The sequence below is a fragment of the Haemaphysalis longicornis genome, unplaced genomic scaffold (genome assembly GCF_048455015.1).
Source record: "Haemaphysalis longicornis isolate Haplotype H1 unplaced genomic scaffold, Haemaphysalis longicornis Haplotype H1 scaffold_4, whole genome shotgun sequence".
NCBI lineage: Eukaryota > Metazoa > Arthropoda > Arachnida > Ixodida > Ixodidae > Haemaphysalis > Haemaphysalis longicornis.
Genome location: NW_027526361.1, coordinates 197,170,042 through 197,179,812, shown reverse-complemented (window position 1 = coordinate 197,179,812; position 9,771 = coordinate 197,170,042). Strand labels below are relative to the sequence as shown.

Here is a 9,771-nt window from a genome sequence, read left to right as displayed (position 1 = left end):
CAGCATCGCGACGAATGCAAAACAGGTAAATAATAAGAGTGATGATTAGGTATTGCAAACGAACGCTTCGCATTATCGACCGAGCTCGGGGTGGGAGATATCACAGCACTATTCCAAGCCAGTCGCTGACCATGCAATGCCGATAACTTCCTACCGAGACATTGACCTAGAACTAGGGCAAAAAAACTCACTCCACGGAGCAAACAAACACTTCGGCGGCAAAGAAGTGATTCGGACTCCGTAAGTTATCAGCGGCTGGAAGCCCTGCGCGAGGTGTTTGCCCTACAGTGGACAAAGATTGTCATATCCTGGTCAATCACTTAATCAATTGAATTGAAACAGATCTGAACGAGCTTGTCTCTGAGGAAATGCTGAGGAGGGTAATTTATTCACCCAGATCGACGCAATAACAAGTGCGGAGCACTTTGGGGGCTCACCTTGGGTTCGAAGCTTGATGCAACCGTCGATGTCAAACGACTGCCGGAATCAGGCGGTGCCGCGAGATGACGGACCAAAGTAGATCCAAGCATTCCGTTGTAGGGCGTCCCGCAGACGCTTTCAAAACCAAGGAGTTTAAATAGTCATAAACGTTCGAAACCTGTATAACCCTGGCCTTTGTCATACATCTCCCCGTTGTTTAGCGCAAAAAAAAAAAACTGCAGGTACATTTGGCGTGAAATATACGTAATTAACCGGCAGCACCCGCGTTCATTTAGTTCGGAACGCTCGTTGGGTAGGTTTTGGCTATAGTAATAAAATAAGTGGCAGTGCAACACAGGCACGTGCGGGAGGAAAAGAAAGCGCCAAAGCGAGCGCAAATCCCACAAGCGCTATTTCAGGCCGAGGGTGCACGACCACTACGGAGTCGGGCAATTTGAATTGCTTTGGGTGGTAGCAGTGATGGGATGACAGCGCTACAGCCCATTATGGCGAATAAAATTCTCTGCACATCTGTCAGCTTTCACGTTGAGTAATGGATGGATGGAAAGGACTTTATTGTGTAAATCGTGCAGTAGGTAAAGCCCGGTTGACGGGCCGACCTCAACGTGGCCGTGCCTTGCATCCTCTTGGGCAGCCCTACTCCACAGGGACCCCTTTGCGGAGTCCGTGCCTTTCGAGTGCCTTGAGAACGTGCTTGATGGCCCACTCTTGATCCGACTTGGCTTCGATTTTGTTTATGGGTTGACTCTTCGTGTCGTCTAAATGAAAGTTATCAAGACCGGGAAGTGTCGGTGTTGTCCAATGAATGGGTGTTAAAAATATTTTTCGTTTGATTTTTTTGTGGTTGCGATTGGCATACGAGTGGTTGTCAACTAAATATATGAAATTGTAATAACATCCAACGCTTGATTTGTATTCCATCTTCCAGTCAGTGTTTCATAGCGAAAAAACCATGCCATATAAGAAAATGTTACCCAGATCTGAATTGCGAGGTTTTAAAAATTGATGCGTTGCTATTATTGTTGCATAAACGCACACCCGGTGGCAAAATAAACCGCGGCAGGCGAGTGCGTGGCAAAATTGACCGCCGGACTTTTGGTATTGAAACACCGATGTGTATACCATGTTGTCTTTTCCTTCTCTTCAAGCGGCAAAGCTGATAGCCATGAAGACTTGTCGCTAGGTGTCACATTTTGTGCTCAACTCAACTCTCTGAAACACCCTTCAGCGGCGAGGGTGATGCTTTCTTAGCTCTATCTGCCTGGCTCTGACAAAAAAGGCACTGCGCGGGGATTTTAATATCTTGCTTGTAATTGCGATAGCCTTTGTTTATTGATTTGTGTTTTAACGCGCCGATGCTACATAGGTGATGAGGCGCGCTGTAGTGGAGGGCTCCGGAATAATTTTAGCCTCCCGGGGATCTTTAAGGTGCGCCGAAATGGCAAACAAACTGGCGTTTTCGCTTTTCGCATCAATCAGAAAAGGGGCCGCCGCAGCTGAGAATCGAACACGCATCCTTGGGTGCAGCAGCAAACGCTTTAGCCACTGAGCCAATGCGGCGAGCGATAGCGTTTGTTTGACTGTCCAAAAGCGAAACTTTTGGTCTGTGTCTGTGCCAATCAATTCAACACGTATTGCAACCTATTATTTATTTTGCAACAAACTCAAGGCTGCTAAGATCTCTGCTCCCGTTTTCTGCCCGGTAATAGATGATTTAATACGTGCGCAATCTGAACATTGATCACGCTTAATTCAGGTAAACTATTTCTCGCCTCAGTTCCCCTCCGTTTTGTTCGCTCATTTTTAGCTGCCAACGAACTTCGGGTTTTAGGCAAAACATACAAAGACGCGATGGAATGTTTTCCACCCTCGCCGTTCGCCGCCGAGGCGTGTGCCATCGAAACATGTCAGCAAAGAAACCGCAAGCCACGGCCGCTCGGTGACCAAACTCTGAATGTGATCAGCAATTCCTCTTGAAGTAAAGGAAAAAAAAACAGGATAGCGAGCTCGGTTGGACGCGCACGCGCACATGGCTGCCTCGACACGAGAGGTGCAACGTTAGGTGGTGCGGCGATGCATTTGGCAACGCGCTCGCCTATCCGGCCTATTTTGCCGCCGCGCAGAGACGATTAAAAAAACGGTTTTCTTAAAGCGGGGTACTGCTAAGTTTGAAAGTATGTTGGATATGAAATACACGACGCTTTCGGCCACTGTCTGAAAAGCTGACACGAACCATTTGTAATGAAGGGGCCCCACACTTCTCAGCACGTGCATGCTACCTCCCCTGAGCCCAGGTGGCCATTCCGAAAAACTCGGACGTCTCCACGGCGGTGAAGACTCACTAGCCTTTGCTGGCGAAAGGGGTCAAATGCCATCCATACTTGTAAGAGCTCCCACGCCTTGGAGCTATCAGTGGCAAAAAAGTACTCTTCTGAATGATAAGTGAATATCTCAGAAGTAAAACATAGTTCTATAAAAGGCGAAGCCAGAAAATCAGGGCCTGATAAACTAATAAAAAATCTCATGGACTTTGCTAAGATATATTTCAGGCATACAATTTTGGCCTACCGAGAAGTTCATATGATCACTTCAACTACTGTGGTCTGTACTGTACGAACTACCCCAGAACACAATTTAACTATTAAAAATTTTTAAAATGGTGAAAGCCTCCACTTACGGTTCTGGCGAAATTGGGAAAATATTTGCAACCAAATCTGGAAGAGTGATGTGGATTATCGTCGACATATTGGTCCCAAAAGACCGCGATGGGGCACCACTAAAATCTTCCTCTAAAGCTAAGAATATCGAACCGTATGAAAAGCAATAAAGCAATATCATTGTATCTCGGTTGTTGTAGTTTTGAGTAACAAAACCGCAATTATCTTTACGAAAGCAATATACTTGTTACCCTTGCTGTTTAAACTCCTCCGTAATTTTATGGGCTACATTTTGTTTCCTTTTATTGTTCACATTTTCCTGCCTTGCTCAAGCACAGAGATGCGGACAAACGTGCGGTGCCCACAATAAGTGGGATCACTAGGTCAGATAGAAGAACATTGCGCGAGCCTACATTGAAGAAGGCTCACTGACTTAAGGAATGGGGGTTTCGGCAGACCAAGATATATAAATCTTTATTTCGTTCTTCGCGTGGTATACAAAGCTCCACGCTGCACAAAAGCCTTACTTCTAAAAAGCGTGCCAAAAGCTAAAAGGCAATACAAAGCCGGCCACGCCTAAAAGGAGGCCGAGCAAAAAAAGGCAATAAGATAAAACTAACACTGTAAACTTGTGGCGGTCCAGAAGAAGAAATGAAAATCCACTTCTAAACTGGAATTTCAAGGTATACTGAACTTTGTGAGAATAATTTGAAATGAACTCTGGGGGGGAACTGTTTTTGGCCGATATTTTTCAGGTCTGTAGTCTCAAACATTGGAGAAAGGGATTTAAAGTACAACAACGTCTCCTCATCACGGTCATCGCTAACGTTGCGAAAATAAAAGGTCATGTGAGGTTCGCGCAGCTGTACCAAAGTGAACTTAAACACACCTAATAAATATAGTAATAAAGACTTTACCGGATAAGTGAGGCCGCTCAAAATCTCTGACATAATAAAAGACAACGTTGGGCATATTTATGCCGGTTATCATTTATGAGCCGGTTTAGGTGCGCAAACTCAACAAATACTTTTGTGGATTTCTCTGCTGAAGGTAGTGATGAAAGTAATAGTCGTGGATATATGTACGAATGTCCGCGGACATTTCATAACTGCCTTAGTGTTATTTTCCTTCACTTCGATACATTTCCATGAAATATTTCTAATTTTTGTTTTCACTTTGCATTCTTTTGCTTTAGCTGTTGCGTAAACATCATTGAACGCTCAGCTTTGCGTTGATTGCCACCTAGGGGTCGTATCCTCCTGTTTTGATTGATTTATTGATTGATTTAATTATTGATTGTTGAGTTTAACGCGCCGACGCAACGCCAGTGATGAGGCGTGCCTTAGTGGAGGGCTCCGGGTTAATTTCGACCACACTCTTAATCTGGATCCACATAAGACCCACTTAGTAACTGGAACTTTTTTGCAAAAAAGTTCCACTTATATATTTGGAACCGTGTTCCACATACCCTGAAAATGTAAGTGGAACAGTGCACCACATACTTTTGCAGGTAAATTATCTGGATCGGCGTTCCAAATAAAAGTATACGGATCACTGTTCCAAATAAACGGGTAGTGTAAGTTACTGGAACACTGATCTACGTAAATGATTATGGATTTATCCAGTGCGCCGTTCCAGGTACCTTCAGACCAGCTGTTTATTAAAACAGTGTTCCGATAGACGTTGAGAAGCTGTCTATGGGACTCCACTTTTCCAATATATCTGCTTTCCTGTTGGTATAAACTGAGGTCATTTGCCAGGCTGGCGGATGCATTGGTATCAGAAGAAAACCGCAAGCACCATTCTAACGCAGCCTTGACATATGGCCCACAGTGATACCAACAATTGGAAAACAGAAACCGCCGCAGCAGTGTGGTCCCTAACAGTTCCCAACAGTTGCCTATCGGAGCACAGTTCTATATAAAAGTTGGTCTGAGATACCTGGAGCGGCACACAAAGACTTTGGCTTCATCCGCAGCATCCTGTTCTGGGTTTTGGCTGCATGTAAAAGAAACAAGACTCGCATTAAAATACATACCAAACCAACTATTAGCACTGATACAATGCTTTGCAAAACACTAAGCAAATTTTATTCGCTCGTATTATTGCGCACATTTGAGATACGGAGACATATGTTTCCACTTGGGCAGAAAATGACCAGCGTACACGATCAAATGCCAAAACGATCTAAGTGGCATTTTCCTGTTTTCGCTAATATTTACCATTCTTTTTTGCTAAAAAAACGTGTGTAATAAAGATGGCTTTAAGCGCAACCGCGTCACAAACAGACTTGTACATCTACCCTCGCACTAACTCAAAAATCATTACACAACAGTGAGCATAAAATATGCTGTTTTATCACATGAAATCAGGTACCGCAAATGCGGAAGTACCCACAGCGCTTGCCATACCATGTTTACGCATCCCGGTTCCAAAATATGCAGTTTGCTATTAAATTGTAGGGAAAAGCCAAAAATACAAGCCATACACGGTTGGATTATCACAAGACCTGCAAGAGTGTAGGGAAAGAACACCGGAGCTAATACTAACAATATAACATTTTCACAGAAAAACCTACCGGAGGCATGTGGCACTATTGCACAACTAAAACATACACTATATATCAATATCAAGCTAACTGTAATATCAAGCTAACTGTAGCCAAAACCGACTATATACGCGCCCTGAAAAAGCCTTTCACTGAAGCCGCGTTGCTTCCCCGACAATTTGTAGCTATTTAAAATAACTTATCCAAAAAAAAGCTCATAGCACCCAGTGTGAATCTTACAAAATTTTACAAACCAGATAGCTCGGAGCATGTTACGCATTTTAAAATTTACCAAGCAGCCTAACTCTAAAGACGTTATCAATTCCCTCAAGAACAATTCAGACATTCCAAATAACCAAACCAGGTAGCGTTCAAACATACAGGTGACCAATTTTACCAAGCGAACTTGGAAGCATTTTTCCAGCCGGAACATTTATCTGAGGTAAAATTCACAGTTGCGTGCTATACAAACCCTACTATCATGACGACAGTATGCTTGTGACCAAAGCACTGCCTATAACAAGCAAGAAATGCAACTTAGTCCAAAGTAAACAACTTTTTCAAGACAGATATGTATATTTCGCATTCTTCTAGGGCTTAGGTGTCAGCTAAGATACAGTACAAAATTGATTAATAAAGCCCCAAACCGTCTGTGTAAATAATTACTCTCACGTTTGCATCCATCAACAGCAGCACTGCCATGCAAAAAAAATTCGAGCTGCACTTGAAAAATAAAAACCTTACAGTGCAGTGCCATTAACTACATTAACAGAGTAACAGAGTAGCTGCAAAGGCAGCCTGCGCTTTCTGCCAATAATGAAAAATTGCAAAGGAAAGCACGACTTCACTTTTGCAATTGACATGCCGCTTGCATCAACCAATCATTTGAACCACGACAAATATTTCCGAATAGGCTTCAACGTCTAACAATAATTTAAAACCCCAAGTAGAGTGACCACATCAAGTCTTTCAACAGAGCTTTCAACTTAAATGACACCAGGCCACTGTTAAATGGCCACGAACTCTCTGCAAAAGTCCCAAGCCCTCTCCAAAGTCGCATAAGTTTCAGGAGATTAAGATGAAATATACGGCGAGGAGGATGACCACATCTTGATGTGACAACGCAGGCGGAAAATCCATGACGTGTTTCTTGCAGACAATATTTACGCTGCCATTCTCTTCTCTCAAAATAACTGGACCACGAGAATAACTGGACCACGTCATGTACCTTTAAGGAAGGAACAAGAAAATTTTGTTAGACGATGGCTTTAAATGAGTGAGTTGCTTAGGATACCCCTTTTATAGCACAGTAATTGAAATATCAGCGATTTCTTGGTTTCTTTTCTCGGAATGCTGCTAACAATGTACAAAAAATATTAGCACAGACTGTCAATGGCCGTTCTCTAATTCTGGAAAGCAACCGCACTGGGCGTGGCTGTGGTGCCGTATTATCACAGCAGCAACTCTCAATGTGAAAGCAAAATGTTTGCAAAACTTAAATGCAAAATAATAGTTTTTTTGTCTACACGTTGCAGCATCCGAAACAGGCTGAATGTGAAGGTATTTCCCAATATTGGAGTTCACGATTTATTGTTAACAGTAAGATTTTGCTACAAAGAAAACTACCACAAATTCAGTCCCGCACGAATAAAATGCCAGCTTCAGTAAACACTACCATAAATTGAGTCCCACAAAAATAAAATGCCAACTTACCCAACTAAAATTAGGATGCAGGCATTCCTGGCAGGGCCTCCTCGGAGATTTCAGGAAAGTTTTGCCAACGTGTTCCCAAAAGCTCTTACTGTCGTTTTCACCTACAGGTCAAGTTGTCACTGAAATGGTGTTCCGAAGCCATTATGCATATTGCAACTACCTAAAAAGGGACCATCAATGTTCCAGAACTGGGAGTGCGTACTTACTTGCAGAATGCAATGATTTCATCCCGTACAACGGCTTTCATGTGTTTCCTTTTTGTGAACACACGCCTTCAAGAACGGTGTACACACGCCTTCAAGAACCAGGAAAATGGCAGTATGCATTCCTTGTTCCATTGTTTTAAGTCCCGGTCTGCCCTATTTCCTAGAAAATAAAAACAGTATAAAAATATCGAAGCATAAATTTACGCTTCCCTCTAAGAAGGGAGTACAACAAGATCTCGTACAATGCCTGATTAGTTGTGCTAAAATTTATTTTGCAGGACGAGCCCTGGTAACGTTTTCAGGCGAAACAATTTTAAATATAAAAATATTTGAACGTTTTTAGGCTCACCTGTCATTGCTCCATGCGGAGTGGTGAACGTCTGTATAATACGCAACACTCAAGAGGCACTCTTTCGTGGCTTTATGACTTCCACAATGCATTCATAATCTGCCACACTTGTCACGACGACGCCTCGGCGTGCCGAATATGTCTTCAGCCACAGTGAATGCCACAGCCATGATTTCAGAGGTATATGTAAGGAATGGAAATAATTCGTTTTAATTTCTGTTCTTCAGACAAAGGAAAACAATTGTCGCAAACTACCATAGTCTGCATCTGGACAGGTTATACAGATCGAATACAGAATGTAGCAATCTGCTTTCGCAGTATATTTTCTAAGTTCAAGGAAGCACAGAAATGGGTTAATGTTGGGTGCACATAGTGATGCAAGAACTTATCACCTGAGCGTTGTCGGAAATTATTTTGACTCTCGGGTTACCACCGACATTGACGGCATAAAAATGCAAGAGTGGCTTATTTCTAACGCGGTTCGTGAAGTAGCAACCACTAATTATGGATAGTGGATAATTATCCTGAAGTCTCAAGTTACCACTGACATTAACAGTATAGAAACGGCAGCACACTTTCTATATACCTGCTGCGTGTTTCCACATTCCTTACCCTCTACAAAAGAAACGTTTGTTACTGCGGTACTGCTAAGACAACAACTGTCCCTTCCATTTCTCTACACTTCAGGCAATGTAAAATATATCATCTCAATTAGCCAAAGGAATTGGAAGAAACATGGAACATAAACATGAAACATGAAACAGATAAACGTAAGATGACGCCTTGAAAGCACATCAACACAACTCGAAATAGCGTCTATCTTGCGCGCAACGGGTAAGGTCGAAGACTCCCGGTCTGGTAAGCTCAGTAAATGCATTCTACTCAGCACACTAACACAACGCCGCAATTACCACGCAGGTTTTAAAAATACCAGTAAATCTAAGGACGGACGCTCCGACAAACTCAATTTTTCTCGAGCCCTCTACGCTCTGACGCTTAAGTGCTTGTGAATTGCTTATAATTTTATCTTGGACCGGCCACTAGCCTATGCAGCTATCGGTCCAAACAGTGTCTGTACATACTTTGTGTTTTTATGAATAAAGTTTCTCATTAAAAAAAAAAACTTGGTTGGAAGTTGTACACGTGTGCACGCGCGATTATCGCGAGCGACTAACCCGAGAAGATTCGCTACCGCAGAGATGCACAGCAACCGTCAATATACAACTAAGCAAAGCCACACAGTAAGGGTACATCCAATCATGAAACGCGCAAACCAGCAACTTCCTTATAGCAATGGCTAGCGTACGCAGTCAGAAATGTCCAGCCGACTCTGACCCACGAACACAGAAGTTTTGGTAAATTACGGCTGCAAACTTTTCTCCAACACAAAATGTTACACGCCGCGACCACAAGCATGGACGACACACGAACAACGGGCAGAGAAGCGGTATGTTTATCGGGTGCAGTTAACAAGTATGTCATTGAACAACAACCGTTACCAGCACATAAATAACCAGCACTGACCTTTTTTGCGCCTCCTGGCAAAACTCCACTTCGTCGAACAGGAAATACAGCCCGGGGATATTAAAATTCGCAGTTGCACGCCGCAATCACCCCAATCAAACTGCTAACGGCGCTAACGGTTCTCGCCAGCGTGACCGAGAATTTCTTTAGTCAATTTCTTTAAAATTTCTTTAGGCGCATCGCGCGAGCAATTGAGAAACCCGCTTAGGAATGCCACTGGTGGCGCTGCATGCGGAAGACCGTAAAATTAGCGGAGGGAATCCTGGAAGATGGGAGCGCTGCTGTCGTTTAAATGGTTGACGCAGTCCCGATTTTCATCCGTCGTCGTCGTAC

The 9,771-nt window shown here is 43.2% G+C and overlaps 1 long non-coding RNA gene across 1 annotated transcript; it reads right to left on the bottom strand.

The window, feature by feature from the left end:
* Window positions 1–5,352: 5,352 nt before the first annotated feature.
* On the bottom strand, window positions 5,353–9,527 carry LOC144180732 (uncharacterized). The gene is made up of 5 exons (XR_013324532.1): window positions 9,439–9,527; window positions 7,915–8,056; window positions 7,566–7,725; window positions 7,360–7,478; window positions 5,353–6,874 (listed from the first exon to the last, which is right to left on the bottom strand). It is a non-coding gene; the product is annotated as an uncharacterized LOC144180732 (long non-coding RNA).
* Window positions 9,528–9,771: the final 244 nt, after the last annotated feature.